We start from the raw sequence: 20902 nt of genomic DNA, 5'->3' as shown, positions 1-20902 counted from the left end.
GCCCCAATCAATAGCCTTTCAAGAACACACAAGGGTTAGCTGACATGTTAGCAAAAATTGCAAAAGTGTTCTGGCCTGTCCTAGTCTAGTAGCACACTGAGCAAGCAAAAATAGAGCACAAAGTCTTTGGTGTATCTGCTTAATGAATCTACCAGCTATGAAAACGGTGGAACATTGGTGGAACATAGCCAGAGCATAAACAATGAAGTTTTTAGCTCAGCTGAGTAGTTAACTAAACCATGTGAGTGAAGAATTTTATCATTTTCCTTCCAGTGTTCAGACACTTGTCACCATTGTTATTTAATTAACACTACAATTGCGTTAGCACCATCATTTTCATTTAATTAGGGCTCAGTTACATCGGCTTGTTTTCTGCAATTAGCTTTCTTCTTAAATGTATATTAATCTCACACAAAAAATGGTGCCATAATTAAGGAAAAGAAATGCAATTTTGTAGAAATGATATCTTTACTATATTGTCAATCATGCATGTTTTATTGGAGTGAATTGTCCCAACAATACCTTCCTAACAGAAAGATCTGCAGGTTGAGACTATCATTTAAATTATAATCTTACATTTATTTCTAAGGTTGCTTTCTGATATATAGGAAAAAAAGAATTGACATGTTGGCTGGGGAATTCTGGGAGTTGAAGTCCACACATTTAAAAGTTGCTAAAGTTGAAAAACACTGGCTTAATGCAGCGTCCCTTCTCTCTGTGTGTATCTGTTTTTCAACATATAGGTACAATTGTAATTTACCAGCCCAAGGGCAACATGTTGTCAAACAAGACGTAAACAATGCAGGGCAAGCTAACTTATAATTGTTTGTACTCATTTTATTATGACTCCATTAAAGGCCACCTTGCTGCTTACTTAAAATATGCAGTTGAAGGATGAATAGACACATTCATGTGCCAGAGAGTACACTAATATAACATTACATGTCCCTTAGGCACTCTTCGGGGACAGGTTAATCATGATTCTGTAAAGCTGAAAAGGACTCTCAACTTGTAAAAACTGATTATTTCCTATCATTTTCAGGTGGATGCTTAGACTTAACATAGTTTTAAAAAAAAAAACTTCCAAAGGAAACTTTTCTTAAAGAAAAAGAAATCCTGGTCTTGCCCACCTCTGCAGTATGGTCCTATCCACTGTGCATCATTAGCCCACTCACAGTTGGTCTTAAGCGATCAAGAAAAAGTTAAGTATAGCCCCAGCTGGCAAAAGGTTGCCCATCCCTTCTTTACAGCGGAGTTTAAGAACTTATGCACCCTTTGTTTGACAAGATACAATACAATTCTCTTTTTTCAAAATGGAAAGATGGTGCAGGGAGCAGATGAAGCACTGTAAGGAATGAGCTGCAGGAACTCAATACTAGACTACATTAAGGCAATCTGAATTCTCCAGCTCAGAGCCTCATCTCAATTAGGACTGACAAATGATTTTTCTTCCTGAGTAGTTACTGAATAAACAGGAGGCAAGACATTGATTTATGTTACTCTCATGTTATAGACAAGAACCAAGGCTGAGTGTGAATAGCTTGCTTAAGGCTGCCTATTGAGCTCATGGCTCTTAAATCCTTCTTTGGTGGATCTCCACCTATTTCTACCCTGCCTCTGCTGCATCTTTTCTGACTCACTCTTAATTGATGCTTCCTGATTTTACATGTGCAGCACTTGACAAGCAACATGATTAGATTTGTAGTCCTCTCATTTCTGTACATCTCCAGCCGTTGGGAAAAACATCTACCAGTCCCGAAACTACAGCAGGAATGGGGTGGGCCTGGCGGCAGGATTCTGTCTGTGGTCTCCAAGCTCTTGCCTATGCCCTTCTTCCTAAACCTAAGTTAAATAAAAATGGAGTCACAAAGAAAACTGAGTCCTTTCCTTTCCTTTCCTTTCCTTCTGCAACAGATGCTGATGTTCAGATTCTGACATGCTGATTTTGGCAGGTAACAGATATGGCATGATGCTCATGTCATTCCACAATTTTGCTATTTAAGCTTTGCAGTAAGCAGTTCTATGGGCCATAGAACTGAAGCACTGATATGGCTGGGGAGTGTAGTGCTTTTGTGCAATTTTGGTAGACTACAGTACCCTGTCCAGCTCTTTAGGGAGACAAAGGTGACAAAGATGACTGGTGAGAGATGGGAGGGGAGGAGGGATGCTCACATCAGCCTGAAATGACCTCTTGGATTTCACCCACTCCTGGTCACCTGACCTGGTCTCCCTGGGCCATAACAGGTGGTGAAACACAACAGATTTTACATACCTTGTGGCTGTTATTGGGTTTAAGGGGAAAACACTACCTTAACAACGATACAGCAAAGACATAAGGCAGTCTCCCTTGTGGGCTGGGGATGGGATGAGGACAACAGCGTGGGGGCACAACCGGAGCTATTTGCAGTGAGGGGCCAGAGGGGTCAAAATGATGGATGTAATTACAGATTGAAGCCCCACATTTCTGTACATATATACAATGTTAACATATGAAGAGAGGGAACTTAAATCTAGAGTTGTGCCTGCCATTTGGCCCCCTCTTGCAGACAGCTCTGGGCACAACTGAAAAAAAGATGCTGTCAACAGGTTATGTCGGTATTGTGGTCAGGTGCAAGAAGAGGAAAGGCCTTAATACCACCATGTTGCACCAAAGTGTAATACCAGCCTAACAAATTCAACTGAAGCTGGGGTGGGGGGAAGAACATAATAAAACTTGTTAGTACTAGTTTCATAGAGCTAGTATTTTGTCCATGGCACGTAATGCCTCTCCTGTGTTTTCACAACCGGTATAATTCCACAACACAGAGTTCTCTGAAGTAATACAATGGCTTTAACATAGTGGTAAAACAGGTTCCCAGTCCTGGTCCATTAAGCATTTACAATTTGTATTACACAGGACACTTCACTGCAAGAGATGGCAAGCGGCATAGGAGGGTGTAGGAGTAGCAGACGATTTATGTCAGGGAAGATCACTGGGTTACATGTTTCCATGTTGTCCCATTTAATGTGCTGCTTAAAGGCTACCACCAAAACAAACAAACAAACAAAGTCACACTGAGTTTTATTTATAGCAAGCAGGATGAGTCTCTGCAATGAAATCTATCCCTAAAGATTTTTGCTTGTTGATTTTGGTTAATTCTGGGTTTCAGGCCTCAAAACTTAAACATTTCTCAGCTAACACAAGTGAGCATCATGCCAAGATCCACAAAGGCTCTCCAAAAGACCTTTAATTTTTCACCCATGGCATCAATAAATGCTTTGGTTACACATTTTATTTATTTTATTTTATTCCACCTTTATTACTTTTATAAATAACTCAAGGTGGCGAACATACCTAATACTCCTTCCTCTTCCTATTTTCCCCACAGCAACAACCCTGTGAGGTGAGTTGGGCTAAGAGAGGGTGACTAGCCTAAGGTCACCCAGCCAGCTTTCATGCCTAAGGCGAAACTAGAACTCACAGTCTCCTGGTTTCTAGCCCAGCATTCACCTTAAGGATACCCTATTATCAAACAAAAGCAAAAGGCAAATCTGCAAACTGTTCACTAGGTGATCAAAATATTAGATAAGTCAGTTTGGTCTAGTGGTTAAGGCCCCAGGCTAGGAACCAGGAAACTGTGAGTTCTAGTCCCACCTTAGGCATGACAGCCTGCTGGGTGACTCTTTCAGCCCAACTCACCTCACAGGGTTGCTGTGGGGAAAATAGAAGGAGGAAGGAGTATTTTATAAATAATCTTGAGTTATTTATAAAAATAATAAAGGTGGTATAAAAAATCTAAAAACAAAATCTCCCCCGCAGTAGATACTGATACTGGCCAGCTATCAGTCACACCTACTATCTATGTACTTCAAGCTGTTTTAACAAGAAATATTTTTTTACCAGGATAAAAGTCTTAAAAAATGAAGCAAAGATTGAATATTGTGTGATTGAACGGGGATGGCTATGATCCATTTCCTATTGGTGAAACCATCTGGTGTTTCTTGTTGACCATTTTCCCCATTAAAACAGCTGAGTGTATGAAATACCACTGGATGGTGTTAGACATTCTATAATTAATGAAAAAAATCTGCGTGTTAAAACAGCCTCCCCCCCAAAGCAACACAATTCAAGGGAAGTCACTAGACAGTTTGCATGATGACTGTGGCGCATCACAGATGTCACCACGGCTCACACATAAAAACCAGCCTTAAGTTATGTGCTGACTGCAAATATATGTGATTGATACATTGCCAGCTTGCATACTAAAGAGAGAACCCAGTATTGAATTAAGAGTGTTTAAGCCCATTTATTTTAATGACTTTAAGTGCGCTGCATTTTATGTTGGATTGTGGCCTTAACTGTGGTCTACAATTTACAGTTTCCAGACCACCCCCAGGATACTAGTGAAATAGCAGCCCCACAAACCCCACCTACAATTTCTGTGCCCCTCCCTATCTCTTCAACTCGGAATAAGCAAGCCAAATGCACATCATGTTCAGGTTGTGTAACTCAGCCCTGCTTTCTTCTTTAAACAAAAAATAGGAACAGAAGAAGGCACCAAACCCCATCTTCCAATTCAAAATGGCCTTCTGGAGTATCAGCTTTTCACTGGCACACCTTTATGCAATGGAAAGTCCCGAGAGCTGCTGTAGTTTGGTGTGGTGTTTCAGGTATTGGACTAAAACCAGGGAGACCCAAGTTCAAGTTTCCCCCACCTATGGGAACTTCCGAGGGACTTTCATTCCTCGTGGCCCCTGTTCTTCTGAGGATAGAATGGAGAAAGGACCCACTATAAGCTTCCCTGAGTTCTTGGAGGAAAGACATAATTTTTCTCCAGAGCAAGTGAGAAATCAAAGAAGATTCTCTTGCTGTAAATGATTGTTTTGCATTACTTTTATTATGCTAAACTAATCAACAGAAGAAAAATATACAGATACATTCAACAGTATTAACAATATCATTTCAAAATTAATAATCATGGCAATAATAAAAACAGGGAAAAAACTGGAAGGAGAGAGAAGAAAAAACATTTGGTGTCCAGGTACAATGTAAGCTGCTGGTTGGCTTCTATAAATCCCTTCATGGCCTGGATATTTACAGGACTGCCTTTCCCCCACTGTCTCAGCCTGTTCTGGTAGGATTGGCTTACTCTGAGTCCCATCATTGAAGCAAGGCTATCTTATGGGCCATTGGAGTTAGGCCTGCTCTGCAACTGGCCCTGCCCTCTGGAATAGAATTTCCTCTGATGTCTGCACAGCCCTGATACCAGTGTTCTTAGGAAAGCTCTTAAAATGTGGGTCTGGGGCAGGGTGTGACTCCATTTTTTTAGACTAATTGATTGGTCTGTTATGTTGATATTGCTGCTGCTGCTTCCTCCTCCTCCATTATTATTATTATTATTATTTGATTGTATATCATGCTTGCTGTACCAATGAGGTGGATTATAAATTAAGTAAGTTTTGAAAAAGGATTGGAAAAGTTTGTCACTTCTGAATAACACAAAATTATTCAGCAGCTAAAGAGGAAAGATTGAATGTCAGTCATGTAGAATTTCAAAATGTCCCAATTAAGGTAGACATTTGAAACTGCTATGCTGACACATAAGAACTAAAATGACAATAAAACATTACAGTTCTATTGAACCTCTTTTCATTAATGCGACACATTAATTTCATTCCAGTTATTACTGAAAAGTAAATTGTTATCTGATTACCAGAAAGCAGCAGTTAGAATAGAATGGGGAGCAAGTGAATGGTTCAAAATTAGGAAAGGTGCCCATTTTGTATTGATTGATTGATTATGTGTCATCAAGTCATTTGTGATCCCTAGCAAGCACATAGATTTTCTCCATGATGATCTATCCTTAACCTGTTCTTTCAAGTCTCCCATTGGTGCACTATCACTGCTGTAACTGTAGACCATCCACCTTGCTGATGATCATTCTCTCCTCTTTCCTTCTGCCTTTCCCAAACTGGAATTAAAATTACTGGGAGAAACATCAGCAACCTCTGAGTATACTACTTTAATGGCTGGAAGAAAGGAAGATTTACCGAATCTCTTGCTGAAGGTGAAAGGAGAGAAATCAGAAGCCAGGATGCTGTTTAGTATAAACAAAAACAAAAATGAGGCAATGCCAACCCAACAGAGTTGGAAAAGTTGTTGAAGTGTTAACAGAATTCATCTTCCTAATCAGGGAAGTTTAAAAAAAAAATCACAGGACTAGTCACTGCATCTATGAAATCAAGAGATGTCTCCTATTTGGCAGAAAGACTAGGATAGATGTAGACAAAATATCAAACCAAAGCCATGGTTTCCCCAATTATAATGTCTGTGGAAGCAGGACCATTAGAAAGACTGAATGAAGAAAAATGGGTGCCTTTGAATTGTGGTACTGGAGGAAATGGTTGAGAATATCCTGGCTGGCAAGAAGAAATCATTTGGTATTAGATGAAATAAAACCAGTTTACTGGAAGCACTAATCATGAACTTAAAACCTAAGTTATTTTAGATCCATAATGCAAAAGGCCAGACACACTGGAGAAGATTCAAAGCTTTGAAGAACTGAAGGCAACAGAAAAAGAGGCTGACAGAATACAAGGTGGCTAGATGCTATCACCGAAAACGCATATGAACTTACAAGATCTCAAAGATGCAGTTCCTAACAGACAATCCTGGCAAAATGATGTTTTTCAAGTTCTGAAGGAATGACCAAATAAAGGTATAATAAAAACAACTTAAACTCTGCTATCACTCTGTTAATACCTCACTCACTTAAATACTGTGCTTGATATCTATTTTAAACAGTGTGTTGATGGAAGAACAATACTTTAACATTTTGATCTCATGGCTTAGCATGAAAACTTGAGAGGCTAGTGTTTTAAAAAGATTTTTAAAATATTGCATTAACAACGGAATGTATTTATTTATTAATTCTACTGCATTTATATATTGCTTTTCATCAAAAGAAATATCAAAATAAATGACAGCTACCGCAACCAAAATAAACTTTGGACTTCTTACTTCTTTAAACACATTCATTTAAACATTTACAGAACACAAACTACTGTGAAACTTAAGGCATAGCCAAGTAGTAAAAGACAATTCATAAAACTGTATGCCTTTTAATATTTTATTGAACAGGAACATATTCAAATTCTTCCCATATGAAGTATTACATCTCATCCCATATTAGTCTGCCCTTTCCTAAGCTGTTATCCTCCAGATGCGTGGAGACTATACCTCACAGAATGACCCCATACATCTGGAAAACATCAGATGCTGAAGGCTATCTTACTCTGTTTCAGAAACAGAACAGTACTTTTCAATTAAGGATGTGCAAAACATTTCACACACAGACTATCCTGTGTCAGATGGCCTGTGCCCAGACCAAAGTGTGCATATTTGCTTTGGCCATGGATCAGGAACACACATGTGCCTGGCATGTTCCCCCGGTGAGAGACAGTAGGGAGAATGTGAAAGCCATTGGCAGTGGTGTGGTGCAGTGGTAGCAGCTAAATGGAAGTAAGGGAACACAGAGATGACCTTGAGAAGAAATGCAGAGACCATTAGCAAAACGTGAGCTCAGTCCAGGAAAATAAAACAGCATGAGAAAGAAACTTAAAACTGCCCTGCCTTAGCTCTCTTTGGTATAAGAGGAAGGGAAACACTGTCAGGCTTTCAAGATTCTGTTGTTATTATATCCTATATCAATGAAGTAGAGTTCTAGTGTTGTGGTGTGTGTGTCCTGATGACCTGGCCTACCTTGAGAGGTTGATAGGAAAGAGGGTGCAGGGGAGATGGGGGAGGGCCAGATGAGTATGTGCCACTTTAAAAGAGCTGGTCTCAGAGAGGGGAAAGTAAAATATTTGAGTAGGGCAGCAGTCATTGGAAGAGGGGCATGCGGGCCAGTCGAGTATGCAATGCTTGAATTGCAATGCAGCAGCACCATAGAAGTAAACAGGCGAGCTAGCATCCAGGCCATGTGGATAAGGATGGGAGAGAGGGGCAAGGGGCACCAACTCTGCCCTGTTCATCCATATTCATCCATCCATCAGCAAAAGCCAGAACAACCACAATTTTCTAAGTTTCAGTTAAGCCAGAACGTGACCTGCCCCAACTGGTCTGGCCAAAATGACTGAGCAAAAGTGTGGCTGATGCACAAAACAAAACTCGTTTTCTAGTTTATATACTTTATAGCTGAAAATTGTACCCTGCCCCCACCCCATTCCCCCAGGAATACATCCCATGGTATAAGCAGACACAGCACTGGTCTATAGAAAGAATGTTGAGGATTTTATAAGCATCTGCTTATTTAACTATTTAATGACTTATCTCTTAAAAGTTTGTTAACAAAGTTTGTTAAATATTTAACTGACTGCCAAATGGACAAAGGAAAGGTTTCTTAGTAAATCATTAGCTGCTCCCCCTGTATTGTTGTGGAGATTGAAATGATCTAATGGACCACCATATCTCCCTGGTGGCCGAAACCACAATAAAACCAAACCAGGTGTAACAAGGGAGGCAACAAAAATGAATTCATCAAGACAGGCAAACATATGAAATGCATTAAGCTGCCTTGAAGTATGTGTGTTTGTATGTTATGGGGCAGCAGGTGGGGCAGGGGGAGAAGAAGAAGCCAGTAATAAGAATCCAGATAATCACAAGCAATCTCCATCCTGACAAAACTTAACAGGCAAACAGGCTCACGAACCAATGAACTGATTAACTGGAGCTGCCAGAGATGACTGGTTAATATGCAAAGGGTCATCTGATTTAAGCCAACCAAATGGTCTTTTGTTATCTCTTTTCAAAGAACTGGATCATGAGAGTAGGTAAAAGAAATCCCCAACAACCCCTTCTTTCCTGCTACAAGTAGGCCTTGTATTCTGGATTCAGCAATTAAACTGCGATATAGTTGACCATTAATCAATGCCTAAGCCAATAAAACTAGTCCTCTCCACACAACCCTGCCTGATGATTGTGACCAATGCATGGAGAAATATTATGGTGGGTCTAATTATATATGGGGGGAAAGGCAGGAAAAACCACTAACAATTCCTGCAAATGAAACATGGAGGAGAGAAAAATATAGCTATGTGCCTTTCCCCACAGCTGAGTTGAAATGTCCTCCACTCATTTTTGAGTTCACAGAAAACTGTACAAACATGAAATTTGCTACCCCCATTGCAGATCTCTGTCTTATTTCTATGTCTGTCTCTGTCTCCAATCACTGGAATCACTGGACTTTCCTCCAAGGTATTTGGTGACCCAGCTTAACAGATTTTGCACACCTTGAAATTGACTTTGGAAAGTGTGAGAATAAGGAAGAGAATACTTGCTTAGTTCAGTTCAGCCTAAAGATAACTTAAACTCAGGGGTTGGGATGAGATAAAGGCAACATCCATGGGACAAGGCAGAAAAAAGATTAGCCAAAGCATGTTTGTATATTGGTTATATCCAGATGAGGAAAGACCCAAAGATGGTGAAAAAGGCTACCGGCCATTATCACAGAATTTATCTTGTTTACACGGATATTTAACCATATTATTCTATAACTAATGGAAACCTGAAGAAATGAAGAAACCACAAAGACAAGAACAAACTGCTTCCTGAAGGATATATGGACATCAGCACAGATACTGGGATGTCCTTCCCAGAATTAGATTCCAAATAATCATCCCATCTGTTTTTCACTGACATGGTAGGAAATATGGATGTACAGCTACCATCATGTCAGAATTGTATAAGAGAACTAATCATTCAGTCAATCAATCAATCAAGGGCTCCAAATGAAAGGCAGGCTCTTAAAAGTGTCAGTCATCTGATGATCCTTTTTCAAAGCAAAAAGTTTAACAGTGGTTAAAAATGCCTCTGCTCACACAACACAGATGAAGAGCACATCTTTCTAGGATCGAGATACTTGTCTGAACAGCTTTAAGATGCCCTTCGAGAATCTTTCAGGTCTTTGGAGGGTCATTTAGAGATCTGTAGTTGAAAAGCAGTTTATTGATTATCTAGAAATGTAGATATCTTTTTTATTGCCGGTACTTATTTGGAGCAGCTCACGAGGGCTGAAAACTATAATGACATTAAATAATCATACATTTCAAAAAGAAATGCTATACAAAAATAAAACAGCTTTGTAACCCTTTATGGACTTTTTGCTGACACCAGGATTGAAAAGTTGTTGTTTTATAGATTTCCTTATAGATAAGGGATGGGATATGGAATGAAGAGATATCTGTTTGTAACCTTATAGGGAGTGAAGAGTTACTGAATTTGTCTATACTTATTGTACTGAAGGTTGGAAGTCACTTCTTTATATATTTTCTTTTTCTTTATCATATTCTTTCTTTTCTCTGTCTTCTTTCTTTTTCTTTTTTCTTGTACTTTTTCTTCTTTCTTACTATTCTTTTTTCTTTCTTTAAGTTTAGTTTGTATTTGTTTTTATTATTGTAATCAAAATCCTTAATAAAATTATATAGCACAACAAAAAAACCCCAAAAAACAAAATCCAAAAATGAAACAGTTTTAAACATACAGAGCCACAGACAGACAGACAGACAGACATATATATAACTGTGTTTAAATCAAACAGACACTTAGTAGGTTAAGCTTGCCAGGGTAGAAATATCTTTGCCTACCAATGAAAAACATTTAGCAAAGGGGCCATTGCATATGTTCTTTTCATATAGCAAAGGCTTTATAGAGTCGGTAGACTTTCCTTGAATAATACTTCTGCAATTAAGACATTTCAGACACATTTCCTCTCAGGCCAGGTCCCCTTTCAGTTTGGCACAGAGCGTAAACAGCTGCATCATTCCTCTACTCAAGAGAAAGAATTTTAACTATCTATTTGGAAGGAGCAAAATCCTATGGACGCTTAGTAGGATCTCCATTCTGAACAGCCTCACTGGGCTGCCTAGCATTAACTGGACTGGATCAACCTGAATATCATGAAAGAGCTAATTTATAGCCTAGCACACTTACACACAGTACACTGTGCTACAAAAGGGAGCATCATTTTGCATATACAAGTTGCAGGAACAAGTTGTGCTTCTACTTTCCATGTACCAGGACACCAAGCATCCAGACTTGAAACTGAGTTCCACTCGTACTTTTTATGATCTCAGCAGCCTGTATTTCATGAAGCAGCACCAGTTCCCTAGACAAAATTCACTTTAGCAAGTCTGTAAGATATTTCAGGGATCCAGGCATACGGTAGCTGGCTAAAGTGAGCTTTTATTAAAAGATTAGAATCAGAGTAGAAAAAAACAACTAGTAAAGTGCACAGACCCCAGATCAGTTTTCCACAGTTTTCTCTGAGTCCTTCCAACTGGACTTCTAAAATCTAACAATATACTAACAAGGATTGATGGTAGTTTTCTACCATTTTTAAGGTACAGTAGGCTTTCAACCTTCTAATACATCTCCTAAATTAAACAAGATAGGAAAAGTACACAAAGCACACAGGAGCATCCACACAGGGGTTGGCAAGTGGGGGGACAAGGGAATCAATTGTCAGGACGTAAGTATGTAAGGTGGGATATGTATTATGACATCACCATGAGTATGTCATAATTTTGACATAATCTGTTTGCTGCTTAGGAAAGCAGGACTTCTGGAATTCTTTTCAATCCTATTACCAGCAGTGGCCTTGGGCGGCTTCTGTATTTCTTTCATGTAACGAAGTAACATGTGACTTCTGTGTTGTGTGTTTCTTTCCTCCCCCATTGTTGCACCTTTCTGTGTTTGTGTGCCTATGTGCACCAGGAAGCACAGGACAGCTGTAAGTATTCTATACTAGGTCACATGATCAGGAGGGAAGGGGAAATTAGAATGGAGCAGTCATGAATTTTCTGAGTCAGTGCTGTACTGCCTCTCCATATGGATGCATTGGAGGAATTTTTCAAGAGTTTTTCCCCCAGCCAATTCCAGTCCATTTTTAAACTCTCTCTCTTTTTTTTTTTTTTTTACCAATTTCTTCCCTCACATCATGTTTGGTTATATTCTGTTCATTTTTTGGAGAGTTACCCTGATGGCAGAGAGACAGACAGAGTCTTGACCTCTTTTACATTATTTTTTTCCAATATCCCATTGGGTAGGACAGAATAAAAAAAGAAATAAATCACCAGAATGCAGTCCGTCTATTGCTTTATGTCAGGTCTTGTAGAAAAACATTGCATGGATTTATTAACATTGCAAACTTGGGAATGTATTGTATATTGGAGAAGAAACCAAATATATACCCATCTTCATATCTTCACAATGGTGACCCAAGTCTCATCACTTCTTGACTAGACTACTACAAGATACTCTACACAGGTCTGCCTTTGAAGACCACCCAGGAACTACAATTGGTGCAAAATGCAGCAGCCAGGTTACCAGTACAGATAGTCCTTGGGACTTGACTTTGCTTGTGGGAAGCCAGCAGGGGATGTTGGAAATCATGATCATGTGACTGTGAGGATGCTACGATGGCCAGAACTCCAAGGATCAGTCATAAGTACCATTCATTCAGCGCCATCATAACTTTGAACTGTCACTGAATGAATGGTCATAACCTGAGCATTTGGTTGAATAGGTGGCCATCACCATATTTAATTTATTATTCATTTACATTTAATTTAATTTAATTTAATTTAATTTAATTTAATTTAATTCACTTACAGTGGTTTAATTTTTGATATTAATTGGTTTGGATATGGTTTGTTTTATTTATTTGTTTTCATTATTATATTTTATCCTTATATTGTTGAAATTATTATTAGTTATAGTTATTTTTATAATTATTAGTTGTTTTAATTTTTATTTACTGCAAATTTTTAAGTGTTAGAATGTTTTTGTTGCTTGTTTTGTAAACAACCATGAATCTGTACTGATTCAACAAAATACAAATAGAATACTAGGAAATATAGCTAGATAAATAAATAAATGTTCAACTGAAATTTGAAAACACTTGTGCATAAGAGAATCCTTATTCCAAGATCACAACCTGATGCAAGCCTAATAAATATAGCACTGGGGGGGGGGGGGGGGAAGAGCCATGGATGACTATTTAGGAAGTTAAATATGGATCAGGTAAGAGATTAGGAACAGAACAGTGGATTTATTGGTAGGGATCCATAGATTCTACTGTCTTCCATAGATTCTACATATGCTTCTGGATTTTGTAAAATCTAAACAATTACATTTGTAATTCCATTGATTTAGAAAATGAAATTAGATATATATTTTAAGAAGAAAGCACCTTACATGCTCTAATGTGGCTTTAACTATCTTGGCTGTGGCTGCTCCTTCTCCTTCTTCTCCCCTCCCTCTTGCTCTTCGGTGCAATTAATTTGGCACTGAAATACCGATTGCCGTAACAATAAGACACCTCTGTTGGAACATGAGTGGAAAAAAGGAAAATGTTCCTTGTATATTCAGAACTCAGCAGTAAATCAGAGAGGTAAGTGTATGGTATTAATAGCTCACATTAATTCCCTGATGGGAATTCTATTTGTTCTGATAATCTATTTTGGTATCTTCTATGTGGGTGTCTACCGGTTTCTCTTGAAAAACCTTTATCTCCAGCCAGCAGATCAGGAGGCTCATTGCTTTGTTCATGTCCAGAACCAGATTTTTTCTCTACTTCGAAGTTTTATTCTGAAAAAGGAAAGTTTCAATAAAAGCTGATATTTATCTTTACTCAGAATCCAAGGTATTTTTTTGTAATGATTTAAATGTTTCTTTTGAAGACTTTGAATTTTCAGTTAGAATAGTTAGTTGAAAATAGGCTATTGGCAGTGATCGATACTTAATAGATGTTACTTTATTACAAACACATGCACATGCACACCCATCCTGCTGATAATGAAGAGAATATTTTACACTTTACATTGTTATCCTATGACTTCAGAGGTAAATTCCAACAGACTAATCATGTTAAACCTACTGTAGCAAGAATGACAAGGAATCCTGTGGTGTACAAACCATATTACTGCGTCAGATTCCTATACATATCCTGTGGATAGGCTGAAGCTCTGTTCAGAAGATGCAAAATTTTATGACTTTCTCTTCCCATTGGAGTTTTACTTGACTCAAATGCCTTAGACCCTTTCTGCAGAGTTTAATCCGTGTGTGTGCATGCAAATGTCATTGTTGTTATTTCATTGGAGGGGGGGAGCCTTTCCAACTGGGAATCTCCAAAGTATTGGACTGCAGTTTTATAACTCCCATGCAGCACAGCCAATGTGAGTTGGAACGGTAAGATATGTAGTTGAGCACATCGGATGGATGTTAATTGGGGAAGGCCATTTGATACAACACTGGAGTGTTTCCACCAGCAGCTTCCCCTCCAAACCTTTGGTATTTCTGTTCTGCCTTGTGAGCATCCTCAGTTTGTCATCCTTGTAACACTCAATACTTCCCAAGAACCAAACAGCACCCCTATCAACTGACCAACGGGAAAGTACAAAAATTGAAACCCATAGAGCACTCTGCTACCCATTTTCATCCTCGCTTCATCTTGGGTGTTTTTGCAACAAGGGAAGAAAAGACTACTCCTCTTTATTAAGCTGGGGGAAACAAGATCGATGCAATAGAGCTCGGAGCTGAGGGAGTAGAGAGCACATTCCAGGCAGATAAACATTCTCACAGCTTGCACAGCTTGGAGAGTGTGGGGGAGCCGAGGAAGAAAGTTAGACTAGCACCGCCCTAGATTCCCAAGAGTATTTTCCCCTTAGCTCAGTTAAGGAACCTTTAGTCTGGCAAGATTCTGTATGGGGGGTTTCAGCAGTTTACGATGACTGTGAATTTAACCACCAACCCACAGCTCTAGCATTAATTCTGTAAAACTGTCTTTCCAATGTTAACACTGGAGCTAGAAGAAGTAGTCAATTGGCTCAGCTATAGAAGACTGACAACGTCATGGAAATACTGGGACAGCGCAATGCCCAGCACAGTGATCATGTGTAGCGTGGCTCTGAGTCAACTATCTATGTAGCTTGCTCTCCTCAACTTTCTAATAACTAGCTGGAATAGCTAGCAGCCAGTCGTTACAGCCTGCATACATTTTCTGAGGAAACCCGGGAAGGAGCAGATGCTGTCTGAAAAGGCGGCTTTAGCAAACAGAAAGTTACTTTCTCAACAGAAGATGGTTGAAGACAAAAACTTTGTGCAACTCTAATAGTTAAGCCAATTTATCTGTGCTTTCGGGAAGATTATGAACCTTTTGGGATCTATGGTAATACTGATATGATAGTGGATACTGAAGAAAAAAATGGAAATAGAAACCAAAGTTAGGCATTACACTGCGAGGTCAATTTCCATTGGTGTTCATTTAATAATAAACATAATCTAGCCATAAGCCACCAAGTGATAAGGTACTGGCTGATATGTGTGAATCTACCCTGGAACTGAGGAAAGAGCAACAACTGTGGAGAACAGGCAGTGGATGGAAACAGATGCTTGAGCAGCACTAATTTTAGAAATGAAAATCCATGACAATTCCAGTCTTGAACCTCAGTGGCATTTCTTCTGCACAACTCAAATTAGATGTTATGTTTTTACATCCTTTGGCCTTGCGAGGTTGATTTCTCTTTACTACCGAGTCACGTTGCATAGGGAGGAGCAACATATGGGCCAGGATATGGGACAGAAACTGCATTGGTTGCACTTATGGATGATCTCTGGCGGGAGCAGGATGGAGGCAGTGCATCCATCCTTGGTCTCCTTGACCTCTCAGCGGCTTTTGATACCATCGACCATGGTATCCTTTTGGGATGGCTCAGGGAGTTGGGGGTGGGCGGCGTACTTCTGTGCTGGTTCATCTCCTTCCTCCAGGGCCGGTCCCAGTCGGTGGTGATAGGAGAGGAGAGATCCGACCCTCGACCTCTCCATTGTGGGGTGCCACAGGGTTCGGTTCTCTCTCTTGTTTAACATCTACATGAAACCACTGGGTGAGATCATCCGTCACCACGGGATGAGGTATCATCAGTATGCTGATGATACCCAATTATACATCTCCATCTCAGGTGAGGTAAGTGATGCAGTGACTGCCCGTTCTCAGTGCCTGGGGGCTATGGGGATCTGGATGGGGAACAACAGGCTTCAACTGAACCCTGGTAAGATGGAGTGGCTGTGGATTGCTGGCGCTTCATCTTCTGGGAAATTGTCATCCTTAGTTCTGGATGAGGTTGCACTGCCCCAGACAGACTCAGTGCGTAATCTGGGGGTTCTCCTGGACTCATGACTCCTGCTCGAAGAGCAAGTGGCAGTCATGGCCAGGAGGGCCTTTGTGCAACTTTGGGTTGTGCGCCAGTTATGCCCATTCCTGGAACGAGAAGCCCTCCGAACAGTCACTAACACCCTGGTCATCTCCCATGTAGACTACTGCAATGTGCTCTACATGGGGCTACCCTTGAAGAGTATCTGGAAGCTTCAGCTGGTCCAGAATGAAGCCGCACGGGCCATTTTTGGTGCCCCTAGGTTGGCACATATAACACCGTTGCTGCGCGAGCTGCACTGGGTGCCAGTTTGCTTCCGGGTCCAATTCAAGGTGTTGGTTATCACCTTTAAAGCCCTACATGGCATGGGGCCAGGTTACCTGAGGGACCGTCTCATCCCCATTACATCGGCCCACCCCACCCAATCATCCAGAGAGGGCATGTTGCAGACCCCGTCCGTAAGAGAATTTCATCTGGCAGGGTCCAGGAAGCGGGCCTCCCATCCTCTGGAACATCTTGCCCCCAGAGGTGAGGCAGGCCCCTTCACTCCTGACCTTCCAGAAGGCCCTGAAGACTTGGTTCTATCGTCTCGCCTATGGTGGGAAAGTGAATAACCATTCTTGGGGGTGGCTCGCACCCTAGAGTCCCTCCCACCAGCATGGATTTTATACCTTCTTGGATTTCATATTTATTTATTGCATTTTATAATAATTCTGATGTCGTTGTTTTTATGAGATTTTAATGTTTATATTTGGAGACTGATTTTACTGTAAACCTCCCAGACTCCCTCTTTTGGGGGAGATGGGCGGTAATTAAATTTGAATAATAAATAAATAAATAAAAACATACCTGGATCGTGGCTTGAAGGGGGAGCCTTTCAACCCTCGGCCTCCACATAGCTCCAGGTAGAAGAGAGGAACACTTGCTATCCATAACATGAGAAAAAACCTCCATTGGGGAACATGGAAGGAGTTTGCTGTTATGAGGAGCTGCTGATACCTGACTGTAAACCTATGGCCACAAAGATCAGAGCTCCTGCCAGCATTATTTTGCCACTTGTAGCACCTTCCCTTTATCTCAACAATTTGTATGGCATAGGGATGCAAAGAAAATCCTTCAAAAGAAAACTTTAAATGCAGGCTACTGGCAAACATTAATTTTTAAGCAAGGACTTCAGAACATCCTTGGCCAGTCCTGTATTTCAGCCTCCCCTCCCCCTGTGAGATGTCCCGCAATTCACTTCCTGATTTAACTGTTTTAGAAGAAGTGCAGATTAAATACCATTAGCGGATGTACTAATATAGTATTATTCTTTGCGACCAAAGTCTGTAAGAGCAAAGGCTAAGCACAGTAAGACTTTGGGTGCTTTTACTAAATCATAGTGATTAAGAATAATCTTGCAATATAGTCCTGGGGAAGAAAAATCCCAGCTGTCTGGAAAAAAAATAGCAAAGGTTCATCGTTTATGTAGAGCAAGACTCTTCTACTTCACTTTAATTGCTCCCTAAATCTGGCCCTCTTTTTCACAAACATATTGGGGGTGGGAGAACACAGGACAGTAAGGAATCAAGAAGAGAAAGAGAGAAAAGCCCTGCAGTTTTGTACTTAGATCTGCCCATAAAAATGCTGCCCATTAATAATGAAAGCCCATTAATAGTAACAACCTTGTTTGAAAATTGAGGCAGCAGTAAATTGGATTACTGTAGTCCCTTGTTACAGAGGACTGGAGGAGATGAGAGCGTTTTCCTAACCAATTTAGGTCCATAAAGGCTATTAAGATGAAGACATAATGATGAAAACTGTGTCTATGAAGAAACTTTCAAAATGAACACTGTACTTTTTCATAAACTCTATTATTACTATGCCAAGAAGCCAACTAGTAGTCGTGTTTACAGGGAACATTATTAGCAAGTTTCATTTGCTAAGGGGAGAGCATTCTTTGTTGTTCCATTCCCCAACCCCACCCCCCACCCCACACACTTTTACTTTCTTTGGGGAAACTAGTAATTAGTTGGGTGATGTTGAGGCACTACCGCTAATTAAATCCTGCCACACTGACATGGACCTTTAAGTACACAGAATGGGAAAGTGACCCAAAATGCAAGGCATCCATCTGTCAATGTGTTACTGATGAGTGGAGATTTTAAGAGTTATTCATTAAAGATGTTAGACTGTCAGTCCCAGAAACACAAGCCAAGCTTCTGCTTTTATATGTAAAAGACTTGTAAAGTAGGCAGGCTTTTTAGGTTCTTCTTCCATCATATTGTTTAAATTAAGAATGGAGGTTCTCTGAAGAACTTGCCACAGATAGTGGCAAGTAAGAAGTTCTATTAATGAACTTCCAAGTACCTTAGATATTAGTAACTTAACTTTAGGCAGCAATCCTATATGGATTTCCCATGGAGTAAATCTCAACTCTGAGAATTTGACTTCTGAATGGTTAGGGATTGTATTGTTTTGCTTTTCTGACCATTGTTTCCATTCATTTTTGTTTTTATGTGATCCAGACTACACATTAGGCTTCTACATTTCCCACTCATCTTCCAATAATACAATACTGAACAGCTACATGAGGGAGATTTAGTGGGGATTCAGTCATATTATTGTCCATTCATACATTCTTAGAAACTAGGAAATGCTGATATACTAGCACCCATATTCTCTGCATACTATGCAGTTCAACAATGTGAGATCCATGATTTTTAACAAAATAATTATCATATGCCTAAAACTATTGTACAAAGAACCATTTATGCAGAAACAATCCTTTTACAACTAAGTTCACAGAATCATAAAGTTGGAAAACACCATTAAACCAAGTCTGATCATCTGCTTGCAGGAATCCAATTTAAAACATCTCCAAAAGACAGATGGCCACCCTTTATTTAAATACATCCAGTGAAGGAGAACCACAACATCTCCAGATAATTGGTTTCACAATTCTTCTGTCAGGAATTGTTCTTCCTGTAACTTAAGATCATTATTCCATTTTCTACACAGCAGGACAATAGATAACAGGTCTTGACCTTTTTATAGAAGAAGGTATTTGAAAAGTGCTATCATATCCACCCTCCAGTCATCTTTTCTCAAGACCAAGAATATTAGTTCCCTCAGTCTCTCCTCTTAAATCCTCCTATTGTCAATGTTGCTTTCCTCTTATGTCTTTGAATGTTTTTTTAAAAAAATATTTGATGCCTAGAACTTAATACAGTCCTGAAGGTGGGTGCAATCATTTTGAATTTTGTTTCTGTCTTCTACAATAAAAATCCTACAAATTTAATTATCAAAGTTACTGAAGACAATGTTGTAGGGTATCTAGCAGAGAACTGAACCTTAGGGCATTCATCCTGATACCCGCTTCAATTTTATGAAAACCACCGAAAAGACATGCCGTCCTGCCTATATCAATTAGCTTGGTGATCAGAATGTCATGGGGTATTTTGGCAAATATTAAGTCATGACACATTATGTCCACAGCAATTCCCAGTCTATTAAGGAAGCTTCCCAATTAAAAAAAAATCTATCCTGACTTCTAGTAATCTCTGTGTTGTTTCCCAGGTACATACCCCTTTTCAGGGAAGACTAAAATAGGAACTGAATATTTCTACGTTATCTTCTGCATTAAAAAAAAAAGAGAGAGATTTCATGCCATCATAAAGAGCTGAACATATATTGTACATACAATACATGGACCATGATCATAAAATTAAGAACTCATATTTTATCCTGCTTTTTCTAGTAACATGATAGAAACAATAGAGTGGTAAGTTCTAGGGCTGTGGCTGGGGAAACAGCTCATTTTCTCACAGAGGGCTCACAAATGCTAATTCATAGTTATTGCAATGGCGTGAGTTACAAAAGGCAAGTTTTGGGAATAGGTGTTTTATGCAATACATCTGGCCACTAATCATTTCTTAGTGTTGTCACACATGCTTCGACAGATTTGTCTGGTAATTTGTACTTAAGATATTCCCCATTTACCACTGATAGGCCCTCAAGTCTTTAACTTTCTTTAGTGCATATTTTCACTGAAGGATATTACAATGTGTACTGCAATGTTAGCTGTGAAATAGATGGAGGGCAACAGTTGATGCCCATTTGTTTTACTAAGCAACTGCTGCCAGCACCAGTTGCCATAAATCTGTTACTTATTGAAGAGTATGTACCAACTCAGAAATGAGCACACCTCTCTCTGTGTATCCCTTTATAGCAGTGTTTTTCAACCTCAGCAACTTTAAGCTGTATGGACTTCAACTCCCAGAATTCCCCAGCCAGGAGGAATTATTAATAAGAACTAATACAAACTAAAATAGAACAGAGAAAACAAAAAGGAGAGAAGGAAATAAAAGAAAAAGCTAAAAGTGCAATAAGAACAAAAGAAGAAAATCGAAAAAAAGAAAAAGATATAAAGACAGACATACAGCAGTGGCTTCTGATATTCTTCACAGGGGTTATAAGTACAATTATATTTTAAATTAAATATCTAAAGTTACATCATGACTCTCTTCCTTCCGTAATCTATCCTGTCCAATCATTAAAACCACAAATCACAAGTTCACTTTTTTCATTTTTATGCAAAAAGTCCATAAGGGGGTTCCAGTCACCAATAAATGTAGATGTTGTACTTTCTCTAATTAAAGAGGTTAGTTTGTCCATCTCAACAAGTTCTGTCAATCCCTCCATGGTGGGCAATGTCTTTCTATCTTTGTGCATA

The sequence above is a fragment of the Candoia aspera genome, chromosome 3, assembly GCF_035149785.1.
Source record: "Candoia aspera isolate rCanAsp1 chromosome 3, rCanAsp1.hap2, whole genome shotgun sequence".
NCBI lineage: Eukaryota > Metazoa > Chordata > Lepidosauria > Squamata > Boidae > Candoia > Candoia aspera.
The sequence above is the reverse complement of the archived record's forward strand: the minus strand, read 5'-3'. Positions refer to the sequence as shown.